Here is a 13987-nt window from a genome sequence, read left to right as displayed (position 1 = left end):
TGGATATGCATCTCATGACATCTGGTAGTCAATTCAGCTTCACATAGGAGTATCCGTATATTTACGGTTACATTGTGAACAAGTCTATCCACACTATGCTGCTGTTATGTTGGATAATCATAGACGACCGTTTATACATAGCGTACTTGATCACTGACACCTCTTTGCATTAAAGATTACTGATAGCTACTTAATGACTGTATCTACACTATCGTGTCTGTTGGCACAGCAGAGCAATCTGTATTCCTCAGCCAGTTTAAATATCTTTTCTGTTTACTCTTGTCTCCTGTGCTACCTGACTGCAGGAGACGTTCCCTTGGGCCGAAATACTATGCGATATCCAATTCTTAACGACCCCAGTTGACAGCTCACATCATCCCAGTCTCTCGGATCCATAAGGTGCATAACAGGTACTTCAGCGGCAGTGTAAGCCTGTTGATTCAAAAAGTAAAATATCGCTCCCAATGCAACATGGACACTGCATCAGCGATATTGTGACATGTCTACCAGGCTGACTCATAGAGTCGAGTATCTGGAAATAATTATGTCCCGTTGAAGTGAAAATCTATTGGGTTGTTAGACTGCGTCATATTTCTCCACACAATCGGTGTTTCGACCCCTCTGCTGGGAACTTCTTCAGGGTCTTCTGTCGATCAGTACAGACTGACCACTCAATCTATAGAAGACAACAGAAGATCCCGCAAATGATCCTAGTGGAGGAGACGAATCGTCCACTGTTTGAAGAAATATAACGCGGCCTAACAACCAGAATATTTTAACTTCAGACCACAAAAGACTGCAGATTTACATAATTTGGTTTCATGTTGAGTCAGTTGTATTTGCTCAGTACTAGCAACATCCGCATACGAAGGAAATTCTCATGCAATGCCTTCTTTTCGGCAGGTACATTCTATTGCTGATTTCCTGCTGATTCAAAACAAGTACATAGTCTACGAAATGTGTTCCGCCAGAAACTGGATCAGTCAGCTTCAGGGATTCAGGTGTCGTAATCCTAAAACCGCTTGACGTTATGTAAGAAGCTGTACGTTAGTAGTAATAGTAGTAGTCGTTTTATTCATCCCTGTATATCTTTCACATATCTTGCTAATAAAATTTAAGTGCAACAAAAATAAAGTGCTTTACATATAGAGACAGATCTAGTTTGACAAGGATGGGAGAAGTACTTGAGCGCGTTTTTATAGTGGGAATCATCCCGGCATTTGACTGAAGTGATTTAGCGAAACCACGAAAAACCTAAATCAGGATGACTGGATGAAGACTGGAGCCTCCCCATTCAGAACACCAGGCCACTCTGTTTAAAATAATGCTGCCTCATTCGGTTTGTGTTCCTTTTTGGGTGTCATCTCAGAGTTCTTGCCAAGGGAGGAGGATCGAGTTTCTTCTTATATTTCTGTCTTTGGTATACGTTACTACTATATTCTGAAACTGTGTGGTCGTCATTCCTCTTCAAACAGTACAGAGCTCCTTTCTTACGTATTTTCAGTTGAAGTTGACATATTCTAAGAATCACTTGCTACGTTAACAAACAAAACGTGCCGAAAGCTCCTGACAACGTGAGGAGTTCTCATTGTTGTATTCTTTATACTGTTCGTGATCCCTTTACAAGTAGCAACTGTGAGCCCAGAAACGTGGACAATAATTTAGTGACACAATCGAATTGTCTCTATTGGCATCCAGCAATTACGTGTGACCAAGCTTATTATTTTTGCTTTATTTTTCCACCGAGTTTTTCGAATTCCGTAAGTTACACATTCTCTGTATGTGGCTGCAGTTCTCGGACATCCATCACTATTATTACGTTTGAGATATTTGCATCAAGTTAAAGTTAAGCTGCACTTATACACTGAAGAAAATGGTACACCTGTTTAATATCGTGTATGGCCCCCGCGAGCACGCAGAAATGCCGCGACCTGGCATGAGCTCGACTAATGTCTGAAGTAGTGCTGGAGGGTCTGACACCTTAAAACCTGCAGGGCTGTCCATAATTCAATAAGAGTACTAGGGGATGGAGATCTCTTCTGAACAGCACTTTGCAAGGCAACCCAGATGTGCTCAATAATGTTCATACCTGGGGATTTTGGTGGCCAGCAGGAGTGTTTAAAATCAGGTCTTGTTGGAGCTACTCTGTAGAAATTCTGGACGTGTGGGGTGTCGCATTGTCCTGCTGGAATAGCCCAAGTCTGTCGGAATGCGCAATGGACATGAATGGATGCAGGTTATCAGACAGGATGCTTATGTACGTGTCATTTGTCAGAATTGTGTCTAGACGTATGAACAGTCCCGTAGCACTCCACCTGTACACGTCCTACACCACTTCAAAGTCGTTACCAGTTTCAACAATCCCCTGGTGACATGCAGGGTCCATGGATTCATGAGGTTGTCTCCATACCCGTACACGTCCATCCGCTCGATACAATTTGAAACGAGACTCGTCCTACCGGGCAACATGTTTCCAGTCATCAGCAGTCCAAAGTCGGTGTTGACGGGCCTAGGCGGGTGTAGAGCTTTGTGTTGTGCAGTCATCGAGGGTACGCCAGTGGGCCTTCGTCTCGGAAAGCCCTTATCGATGATGTTTCGTTGAATGATTCGCTCGGTGACACTAGTTGATGGCCCCGAACTGAAATATGCAGCAATTTGCGGAAGGGTTCCACTTCTGTCACGTTGAACGATTCTCTTCAGTGGTCGTTGGTCCCTTTCTTGCAGGATCTTTTACCGATCGCAGTGATGTCGGAGATTTCATGTTTTAACGGATTCATCGTATTCACGGCACACTCGTGAAATGATCGTACGCGAAAATCCCCACTTCATCGCTACCTCGGAGTTGCTGTGTCCCATCGCTCGTGCGCCATCTGTAAAACTACGTTCAAACTCACTTAAATCTTGATAACCTGCCAGTGTAGCAGTAGTAAACAGTCTAACAACTGCGCCAGACACTTGTTGTTGCCGACCGCAGCGCTGTATTTCGCCTATTTATATACCTCTTTACTTGAGTACGCATGCCTATGCCAGTTTCTTTGGCACGTCGGTGTATTAATAGCTGAAAATGTGAGAGGTCTCCTCATTATAAGCATTCACAACTCTGGATGAATTCCTGTTGCCGACTGATAGACCAAAACAGAACCTTTTTTGCGGTAAAACGATACATTTCTGAACTGAAACAAACAACACTACTACTTTGAAAGTCCTACAAATAACTCTATTCTGCAAATTAATTAGGTAATTTATATATATTCTGCTCTGCGATTGCCAAGAAATATATTCCTTCTATTCGTACTCTAGTTTTCGTACATATAATCAGATCAGAATTTAGCGAAGATGAAGAGTCGACTGAAGTTTCAGAGACTGGTCAAGAAGAATCAACACGGAAAAGAAATGGGATACGGCAGTACTGCGGAATCAAAAGAACGCTTGAAACTCTCTGAAACTTTATATATTGCGATAGTCATTAGTTCAGTAGATAGATCTCTTGAGAAGGAATGGCCATCTCTAAAAAGGGCAACCATAGTTGTCGGAAAGGAAAATGTAGGTACAAAGGAGGTAACTGCGAAGAAACCACGAGAAACAGAAGAAATACTTCAGTTAACCGAAAAAAGAAGGAAGTATAAAACTCGACCGCTGGAACATCTGAAAACTGTATTCCTGAAAAACGGATACTCGGAATGGCAGATCAGACGCGCTCTCCTCCCCACCTCTACAGTTCAGCGTGTGGAGACGGAAGAAGTCACGGAGTAAGTGTAGTGGACTGTTAAGGCAGCCAGTCCACCGTGACGGGTTGCCGAAAGGGCACACGTACACACACGCCGACTGGCGCGAAGTCTGGAACAGGATTCGTAATGAATGTGATAAAGAAAAGAACGTAGCTACTAGAACACTTAACTTTTATATCGTCCTTTGGTATACAGCATTCTTGATGATACAAGTGAGACTCTATCTTGAGGTACATGCAACGTTACAAATGGTTAATGGCGCCTTGCTAGGTCGTAACCATTAACTTAGCTGAAGGCTATTCTAACTGTCTCTCGGCAAATGAGAGAAAGGCTTCGTCAGTGTAGTCGCTAGCAACGTCGTCGTACAACTGGGGCGAGTGCCAGTACGTCTCTCGAGACCTGCCGTGTGGTGGCGCTCGGTCTGCGATGCTGACAGTGGCGACACACGGGTCCGACATGTACTAATGGACCGCGGCCGATTTAAGCTACCACCTAGCAAGTGTGGTGTCTGGCGGTGACACCACAGTAAGAAATACCCACTGCCTATACACCGTATACTGGCGCACTATCGCGGAAAATAGGACGAATATTGAGGAAACACCGAGTAGGAACTGTCTTTTGATCACCAAATAGAACACGAGCATTATTGGAAAGTGTCAAAGGCTATCTCGGTTTGAGGAAGGCCGGCATATACCAGATTCCGTGTCAATGTGGGAAGACTTATACTGTACAGACAGTGTGCACCATCGAAGATCGTTGCCGCAATCATCAGAGGCACACTCGACTTGGGTACCCCAACAAGTCGGCGGTCGCAGAGCACTGTTTGTCCGAAAATCACGAAATGGACTATTACCATACCAGGGTCTTGGCACATACATCTAAATACTGGACTGCGTCGTTATAGAGGCGATAGAAATTCGTACCAGGGACGGACTCATCAACCGAGATTGTGGCTACAACCTCAGCAGGACATGGGAACCAGCATTGAGTCTAATTAAAAAGACGCTCAGCAAAGGAAAGGAACGGGCGACTAGGGCGGTCGAGGCAATTACACCGACGCCACCACAGACGCCGACGCCGGCGTCTCAGCGACCGCTGACGCGCGGGCGCGGATCGCGGAGAGAACGCCTCGGGAGGACAGGGGATTTAAGACGGCCGCCCGCCCCCAGGAGCTCAGTTCGTCGGCGCACCTGACGATATCGACATGTCTGATTGCCGAAATATTGTGCCTGTTGGACACTATGTACCAGCAGTACACCCGTGGACTGTTCTAGCAAGAAATACGCCAGGAGCAACTGAAGAATCACAAGTATAAAACTGTTCAGAGAAATTCAGGAACATGGAAATACGACTCACTTAGGAACAAAATAAAGTGGATATGAGGGGAAGTTAAAGCGTAATGCCTGCACGAAAAGTGCGAAAAAATCTAGAAACAAATGTTTTTTGGAGAGACAGACTCGTCATCCGAAAAAGTCAAACGAACCTTTGGTGAAATTAAAAGCAGAAGCGATAACATTAAGAGTGCAGTGGGAATTCCGCTGTTAAATCCAGAGGAGAGAGGAGATAGCTGGAACGAGTGCTCTGAACGCCTCTATGAAAAGGGAGACTTGCCTAATTCCACTGGATTTTCTAAAGTCATGGGGCAAGTGGCAACAAAATGATTATTCACATGGTGTATGTAGAACCTACGACACCGGCGAAGTACCAGCGACTTTCAAAAACATATCATCCACAAGATTCCGAAGATAGCAGGGACAGACTAGTGCAAATATTACCCCACAATCAGCTTAACAGCTCATGGATCCAAGCTGCTGAAAAGAATAACATACAGAGGAATGGTGAAGAAAACTGAGAATCTATTAGATGATGATCAGTTTAGTTATATGAAAGGGAAAGATACCATAGAATCAGTTGCGCCGTTGCGGTTGATAATGAAAGCTAGACTGAAGAAAAATCAAGACACGTTCATAGGACCTGACAGTGTCAGTGTTGGATGTTCAAAATTCTGAGGAAAATAGGGGTAAGCTGTAGGGAAAGACCCAAGGAGGAACAATAAGACTGGAAGACAGAGAACGAAGTGTTCGGATTAAAAAGGAGTGAGACAGGAATGTAATCTTTCACCCTACTTTTCAATCCACAGATCAAAGAATCAAAGGCCGGCCGTGGTGGCCGACCGGTTCTAGGCGCTACATTCTGGAACCGCGCGACCGCTACGGGTGCATTTTCGAATCCTGCCTAGGGCATGGATGTGTGTGATGTCCTTAGGTTAGTGAGGTTTAAGTAGTTCCAAATTCTAGGGGACTGACGACCTTACAAGTTAAGTTCCATAGTGCTCCGAGCCATTTGAACCATTTTGAAAGAAGCAATGACGCAAATAAATGAGGGGTTCAATCGTGGGATTAAAATTCAAGCTGAAAAAATATCGATAGTAAGATTCGCTGATGAAATTGCTATCTTCCGTGAATGTGAAGAAGAATTACAGCCCGCATCTCGTGGTCGTGCGGTAGCGTTCTCGCTTCCCACGCCCGGGTTCCCGGGTTCGATTCCCGGCGGGGTCAGGGATTTTCTCTGCCTCGTGATGGCTGGGTGTTGTGTGCTGTCCTTAGGTTAGTTAGGTTTAAGTAGTTCTACGTTCTAGGGGACTGATGACCATAGATGTTAAGTCCCATAGTGCTCAGAGCCATTTGAACCAGCCATTTTGAAGAATTACAGGATCCACTGAATGGAATGAACAGTCTAATGAGTGCAGAATATGGAATGAGAGTAAAGCGATCGAAGGTGAAAGTAATGAGAAGTAGCAGAAATGAGACCAGCGAGTAACTTAACATAAGAACAGGGTATAACGATATAGACAAAGTTAAGGAGTTCTGCTACCTAGGCAGCGAAATAATCCATAATGGAAGGAACAAGGAGGACATAAAAAGCAGACAAGCAATGGAAAAAGGGACATTCTTGGCCAATAAAAGTGTGCTAGTACCAAACATAGGCCTGAACTTGAGGAATAAATTTCGGAGAACGTGTGTTTGCAGCACAGCATTGTATGGTAGTGATACATGAACTGTGGGAAAATCGGAACAGAAAAGAATCGAAGCATTTGGGGGGGGGGGGGGCTGGCGCTACAGACAAATGTTGATAAATATGTGGTCTGATAAGGTAACGAGTGAGGAGGTTCTTGGCAGAATCGAAGAAGAAATGAATACATGAAAAACACTGACAAGAAGAAGGAAGAGGACGATAGGACTTGTGTGAAGGCATCAGGGAATAACTTCCATGGTACTTGCAGGGTAAAACCTGTAGAGGAAGACAGAGATTGGAATAAATCCAGGAAATAATTGAGGACGTAGGTTGAAAATGCTAGTCTGAGATGAAAACGTAAAGAATGACGCGTAAATGAGTCTTATCACTCTGAAGCTGATATCATTAATTCATAGTAACATGTAGTGGATTGTGTACCTGTTACTCGCATCCACAGAGTAGGCGAAACTTCCGTCAGCAAAATTGCTCTGTGGAGAAGTGGCAACCTGGGTTACCGGGTATTCTCTCTTTTACGGAACTGTTCGGTATTTCAGCTCCGTATTTCAGCTCAGTATGAGTGGTTTGGTATTTTTAGAATTCCTTTGATATCATGTCACTGATTTATTTATCTGAAAAATCAAGTTCAAGTTAGTTTCAACCCAAAAATCTTTAAAGATAACTGAAGTTGCAATGTGTTACATAATGCAGCAAAACACTGCATCAAATTATTATTTTCCGATGCTGAAAGTATTGTGCAAAAGGATTAGGTGAATTTCCTATCAGCGCTAAATGATTGTTGATGCTTATATAATGCTTTGGTTTTGTTAATCATTATTATAATACCGTGCTTTTCCCTATAACAGTTAGATAGTCAGCTTCACTGCCTGCTTCAGGAAGGCTCTTGCTGGACTGGAAAGAGATCAGTAAGTATTTCCGCCGGGAGAAGGAGGGTGAATACAGTAGTAGTAGGTAGGGTAATGGGGTATCAGCGCAATTTTGATATGAAATTTATATGCAAATTAATTAATCAACTAATCACCTCCACCCTCCTCACCTGAACCACCCTCTTTCGGATTCTTCACGTGTTTTTCTCAGCTGGCACTTGAGTCCCCGACCCCTCTGCCCTCCCCAATCCTCCCCCTCCCTCACCTACCCTATCGGCTGGAATTTCGAATATTGGCCGAAATTTCTTTGTTACAGGCCTGTGCTGACGTACCGGCTCACCCCCCTCCCCCAACGAATTGGCGGGAAATTAAAAATGGCAATGCCCTTTCAGTAACCTTAACTCTGATCCCGCTGGACAGAAAGCCCAAATGCACAGTCAAACACACGAGACTGACCAGATGCAGGAGAGGAAGGTTATGTTAATGACATTAATTCATTTTGGTTGGGAAACTGAATTAAAGATCGGTCGTGATAACGTAGTTAATTATGAAGTCTGTCCTAATTACGCAACTGTATGTATAGGGCTACACAAGGAGTTCCTAAAATCGCAATACAGATCAAAAACTGACGATGCCATACAACTGATGTTATGTAAGCTGTAAGCTAGCAGAAAAAAGGCTGCCTTTATTTACTTTTGGCAACAAGTGATCAACTGATGAGATGCTGATGTTGGACAGAGAGGAGTTTAATAAGTGTACGAGACGCGACAATAAAGTAATGAGACTGACTTTCTCTGCAATATGTGGCAACCCTGCAGGCTTGCGTAGAAACAATATCTTTGACCTAGGTCTATAAACTGCTTCTAGTCCAAGCAGCACATCGATGCAACTGTTCAGTCATGAGTTGTGCTGTAATAAGTTATCAAATGGTTCAAATGGCTCTGAGCACTATGGGACTCAACTGCTGAGGTCATTAGTCCCCTAGAACTTAGAACTAGTTAAACCTAACTAACCTAAGGACATCACAAACACCCATGCCCGAGGCAGGATTCGAACCTGCGACCGTAGCGGTCTTGCGGTTCCAGACTGCAGCGCCTTTAACCGCACGGCCACTTCGGCCGGCTAATAAGTTATCACATGTTTGTGTCTCTCATCAGGGAAATGGAACCGCATAATATTGCGCAACGGTATGCCATTTCTTTTTGCGTTAAATTGGATGAAAACGCGATGACAACCTACGGTAAGCTTCAGAAGGCTTTCGGAGAGGAGGTTATGTTAAGAGCTCAAGTTTTTCATTGGCATAAAATGTTTAGTGAAGGCAGAACGAATGTTGAAGATGAAGAACGCAGTGGACGACCATCAGCCTCACAACGGATGTCAACTTAGCCAGGGTGTGTGAACTCGTATGATCTGGTCGAAGATTATAAATGAAAATGATTGCAGAAGAACTGAACATCAATCGAGAAACAGTTCGTCTTATAATAACTGAAGATCTTGGTATGAGAAAGATTTGTGCAAAAATGGTTCCAAAAATTCTCCAACCACAACAGCGAGAAACACAGAAAAATGTGACAGCCGATCTGTTAGAGCAAACGGAAATCAATCCAGAATTGTTGATTTGTGTTATCACTGATGATGAAAGTTGTTTTTTTTTCACTACGATCCAGCGACAAAACGCCAAAGTTTGCAATGTGATCACTGACCAAAAATAGATCACATGTCAAAGTCAAAAGTGAAATCCATGCTTGTGTGCTTCTTTGAATCAAAGGGAATTGTTCATAAAGAGTGGTTGCCTCCCAGACAAACAGTTAACCAATATTGCTACAAAGAAATTTTAGAAAGACTTCATAAAAAGAGTTCTTCGTGTCCGTGCCAACATTGCTGATAATTGGATTCTGCATCACGATAATGCACCTTCCCATACTGCTCTGTCGATACAGCAATTTTTAACCTCAAAACAAATTTCATTACTACCACATCCACCTTATTCACCAAATATCGCCCCATGCGACTTTTTTCTATTTCCAAGAGTCAAGGGATACCATTTTCAAACAACACACGATCTCCAAAAAGCTGTGACGAGGGTCTTGGAGGATATTGCAGAAGATGAGTTCCAGAAATGTTACCATCAATGGCAGAAGCGCTGGAGAAAGTGTGTGCAATCAGAAGGGAACTACTTTGAAGGAGACAACACTAAACTTGACTAAAACGGTAAGCAACTTTTTTTTAAAATCAGTCGCATTACTTTATTGTCACACCTCGTATTACCTGTCAGCATGCAGCAAAGGGCTGTATCTATCGCTGTTTGACTTCAGGGTTCAAATGGTTCAAACGGCTGTGAGCACTATAGGACTTAACATCTGAGGTCATCAGTCCCCTATAACTTAGAACCACTTAAACCTAACTAACCTAAGGACATCACACACACCCACGCCCGAGGCAAGATTCGAACCTGCGACTGTAGCTGTCGCGCACTTCCGGACTGAAGCGCCTAGAACTGCTCGGCCACAAAGGCCAGCCTTCAGAGTTCGCTACAGACGCCTCACCCTGTGGTCCAGATAATCAAATCCAATACACTCTACCGCAACTGATGGAAAATGCTTCACTGTTGTAACTACTCATCGAAACTGATGTAAAAAAAAAAAAAGCACTCATAATGAATGGGACATAACGCACATAGGGGAAAATCGTTCTCCCAAAAGATTGCAAATGGCTCAAATGGCTCGGAGCACTATGGGACTTAACATCTGTGGTCATCAGTCCCCTAGAACTTAGAACTACTTAAACCTAACTAACCTAAGGACATCACACACATCCATGCCAGAGGCAGGATTCGAACCTGCGACCGTAGCGGTCACGCGGTTCCAGACTGAAGCGCCTAGAACCGCACGGCCACACCGACCGGCAAAAGATTGCAGATGGATGGCAGTTGAACATCTGTTCTGCTCGATATACAGCCAAGCACTAGCGAAATTATAGGTACTCCTACCTCCCCTTATCCTTGCGCCTCCGTCCCTCCACCTACAGTGTGAACAAGGCCTTTTCAAACAGTCAATTGCTACCAAGTGCTTCGCGGTTTTTTCTGCAGCCTGCCGCATTTCCAGTGGCGGAGGACTGGAACCCAGCCTACCTTGAGACAATACTTCTTCACCAACACAAAAAGGATTTAAAGCCAACTAAATATGAGATAAATGAGTGCTACTATGCCAAACACTCCTCTCCATGGTCAGGGCCAGCGACCACACACACCTAATGGACCGTCACCATATTGCCCTCGCAAGTGGACACGGTGAAAACACTGCTCAGTAACAACTGTGTTTAACATTAGTGCATCTCTTATAATCGAGCATTTATTAAGAAGGAAAACACAATCACAAAGATAATAAACATCCTCCTTTCACGAAAATAAGTGCAGTCCATTTTGTTCACTTTCATCAGAGAAGTCAGTATAGTTTTTATGTTCGACTGCATGACACAATTCATATAGGATATTTTGCAGCATCCAACAAAGAGCACCGCTACCAATTACAGATGACCAAAATTCAGAGATCAGGCTACACACTACCCATACACATTCACCCTGTGTAAAATCGGGAAAAGACTGCAGAATGTCCTTATTATCATATGAGCGAAGAAAAAGCGAGAATTTAAACTTGGAAGAAAAAACTTCGGTGTTAAGCAGTTTTTTTCAGCTTGATGCACAAATTACATGGCCTGAGACCGTCTCTTGTCTTCAAATCAGTACCTGTAAATAAACTGTCTTGCACATGTGTATTAAAAATATTTCAGGCAAGTGAAATAACATTAGAGAATACAATCTTTCACGCCATTTGATCACATATTGGAAAAAACACGATCATAATACGTTTGAAAATGGTTCAAATGGCTCTGAGCACTAAGGGACTCAACTGCTGAGGTCATTAGTCCCCTAGAACTTAGAACTAGTTAAACCTAACTAACCTAAGGACATCACAAACATCCATGCCCGAGGCAGGATTCGAACCTGCGACCGTAGCGGTCTTGCGGTTCCAGACTGCAGCGCCTTTAACCGCACGGCCACTTCGGCCGGCAATACGTTTGACAAACCAAGCTATAATTCTAGAGTACATGGCAATTTTATGCACTATGGAGAGTTCTGTTTTACCAGTGCGAAGCTATATTACACATCCATTAACGAAATAAATCGTGAGAGCCTGTCTTGTAATAGAACTTCCTACAAGAATTTACTGCATCTCTCTCTCCTCCGTTACATCGAAATAAAATACCATCGGCATGCCTACATTTGATATTTTTGATCCATAACCCCCATCTACCAACCTGCATGTTGGATTTCTGTCATATAACAGACATTAAATTGCTATAGCACGAGATTCTTGCGTTCCAGTTTTGTAATCAATTTGATCACCACAGCCTGTTTGATGCAGTTTCTCACATGTCAGGAAAAACATCTCTCATTTGCAGGTTCCTCAGTGAGCTATAATTCAAGTGATGTCTACTTGATAATTACAGGTTATGAAGTATTGTAGTGTCCCGGAATAGTAAAGAGTTGGAAACCTGGAATATTGTCAAAGTTTTGTTGCTTATGCCGAGAGTCAGAGGCAGTACGTTGGCCAAGAGGTAGGAGGATTGCACATATCGGAATGTGTCGTCACGCAGGGGCAATGGCCTGGTTACACACAATAGGCGAGAGAGAATAGCTTAGCACGCGGGTTTGTGTTAGATGGAGACTTTCGTAGAGTGCAAGGCAGAGGTATAGCGTCAGCTGTACTGCATTTCACAACTTCGCGGAAATATGCCGTAACAACACATAACTCTGTCGCAAGAACACCTAATGGGCGAGCACGACAGATGAATCAACAGTATAAGTAGAACGAATGCGTTCATTACAAACGACCATGACGTCAGGACGTCGCTCGTGATTCCTTTAAATACACCAGCTTTGATAGCAACAAGGCATTCGCACTCCCAGTCAGACTTGCAGTTAGATGTGTACTGGGTCGCTGCGTAGCGCTCAGCTCGGTGATCGACATGTTACTCTTCATTAAGGAGATGTTGCAGTAAGGGCGGCCCATCCAGCAGCAGACGTGAGGGGACAGTACCAGCTCTGGGTCCTCTCTGTTGCCGCTGTCAATCATCAATCCAAGATTAGCAGACATCACAGCAGACTCGCTCGCCGCCAATGCTGACCACATCAGTGAGCTATCGTCGAGATCGTGCGGCACCTAGGCCCTGTGCATCCGCCGTCACAACCGGGTGAGCCGACGACGCTGGGGGAATGCAGCCCGTTCCGCCCGTCCACCGCGGACGAGCCACCAGGAGGAGCAGGGAAGAAGACGGGGTGGGATAGAGTACACTCCGCACTACGAGAACGGCTCTCGTGCTGAGAGCGCCGGGACTTCAAACCGGAGCCACCTGCTGTCCGCCGTCGAGCCGGCCGGCCAACCGTCTCTAATGATCTCGTTGTCGACGAGACGTTAAACACTAACCACCACCACCACCGGCCGGCCAACCGAGCGTCACCAGCCACACGCAGCTGAAGTACGAAGTGAGCACATTCCTAAGCTACGTCACAGCACGCGGCGCTGCGCTAGCAAGACTGGTGCGGCCCAGAGCTGGTGTCATCGCTACGAGTCAGCGAGGACTCTGGGAAGGTCGTTGATATCACCAAGCCACGTTGTACTCGGCAGGAATAAAGGTATTATGAATTAATAATGTTTCTTTGGCGTTTCTGACGATTCTACAGCCATTTACTAGCATCCTGAAGTCACCGCTCGGCCATCCAGTCTACCGCAGGCGACTGGGACCACCGGGGCGCCTACAGAATTGGTGTCAGAAATGGTCGTACCCACTGCCTACAGATTTGGTGTCAGAAGTCCTCGTGCCCACCGCCTGCAGATTTGGTGTCAGAAGTCCTCGCGTCCACCGCCTACAGATTGGGTCTAGTGGTAAGTGCACGAGGCGATTTTTGTTAATAACTATGGATGCACGTTCTTTGTTGGGAGTGCACTTCGTGAGACCTGCGGAAACAGCAGATTTATCTGAGTTTAAGGGAAACTGTTGGGAAACGTACTTGGTACCAGTCAGATGCAATATGTGTAATTTAACGGGGCATGGGGAGCCATGCACGAAGTTTGTACCAGTAGAATGTTCAATTTGTAAACGGTTTGGCCACGCAGTGCACAACTGTAGAGAGTGTCGCTGGGCAATAACAAGGTGGAAGGATTAATTTTGTTTAGTTGTTCATTGTGAGTCTTGTTTGTCTTCTTGTGTGTAGTGCTCAACTGTGACAAAGGAGTTGAGTAGCTAGTGTAGTTATTGTTCTGAGGAGTAAATTCAGTATACAGTAATTGGTAATTTGCA

The sequence above is a fragment of the Schistocerca nitens genome, chromosome 4, assembly GCF_023898315.1.
Source record: "Schistocerca nitens isolate TAMUIC-IGC-003100 chromosome 4, iqSchNite1.1, whole genome shotgun sequence".
NCBI lineage: Eukaryota > Metazoa > Arthropoda > Insecta > Orthoptera > Acrididae > Schistocerca > Schistocerca nitens.
The sequence above is the reverse complement of the archived record's forward strand: the minus strand, read 5'-3'. Positions refer to the sequence as shown.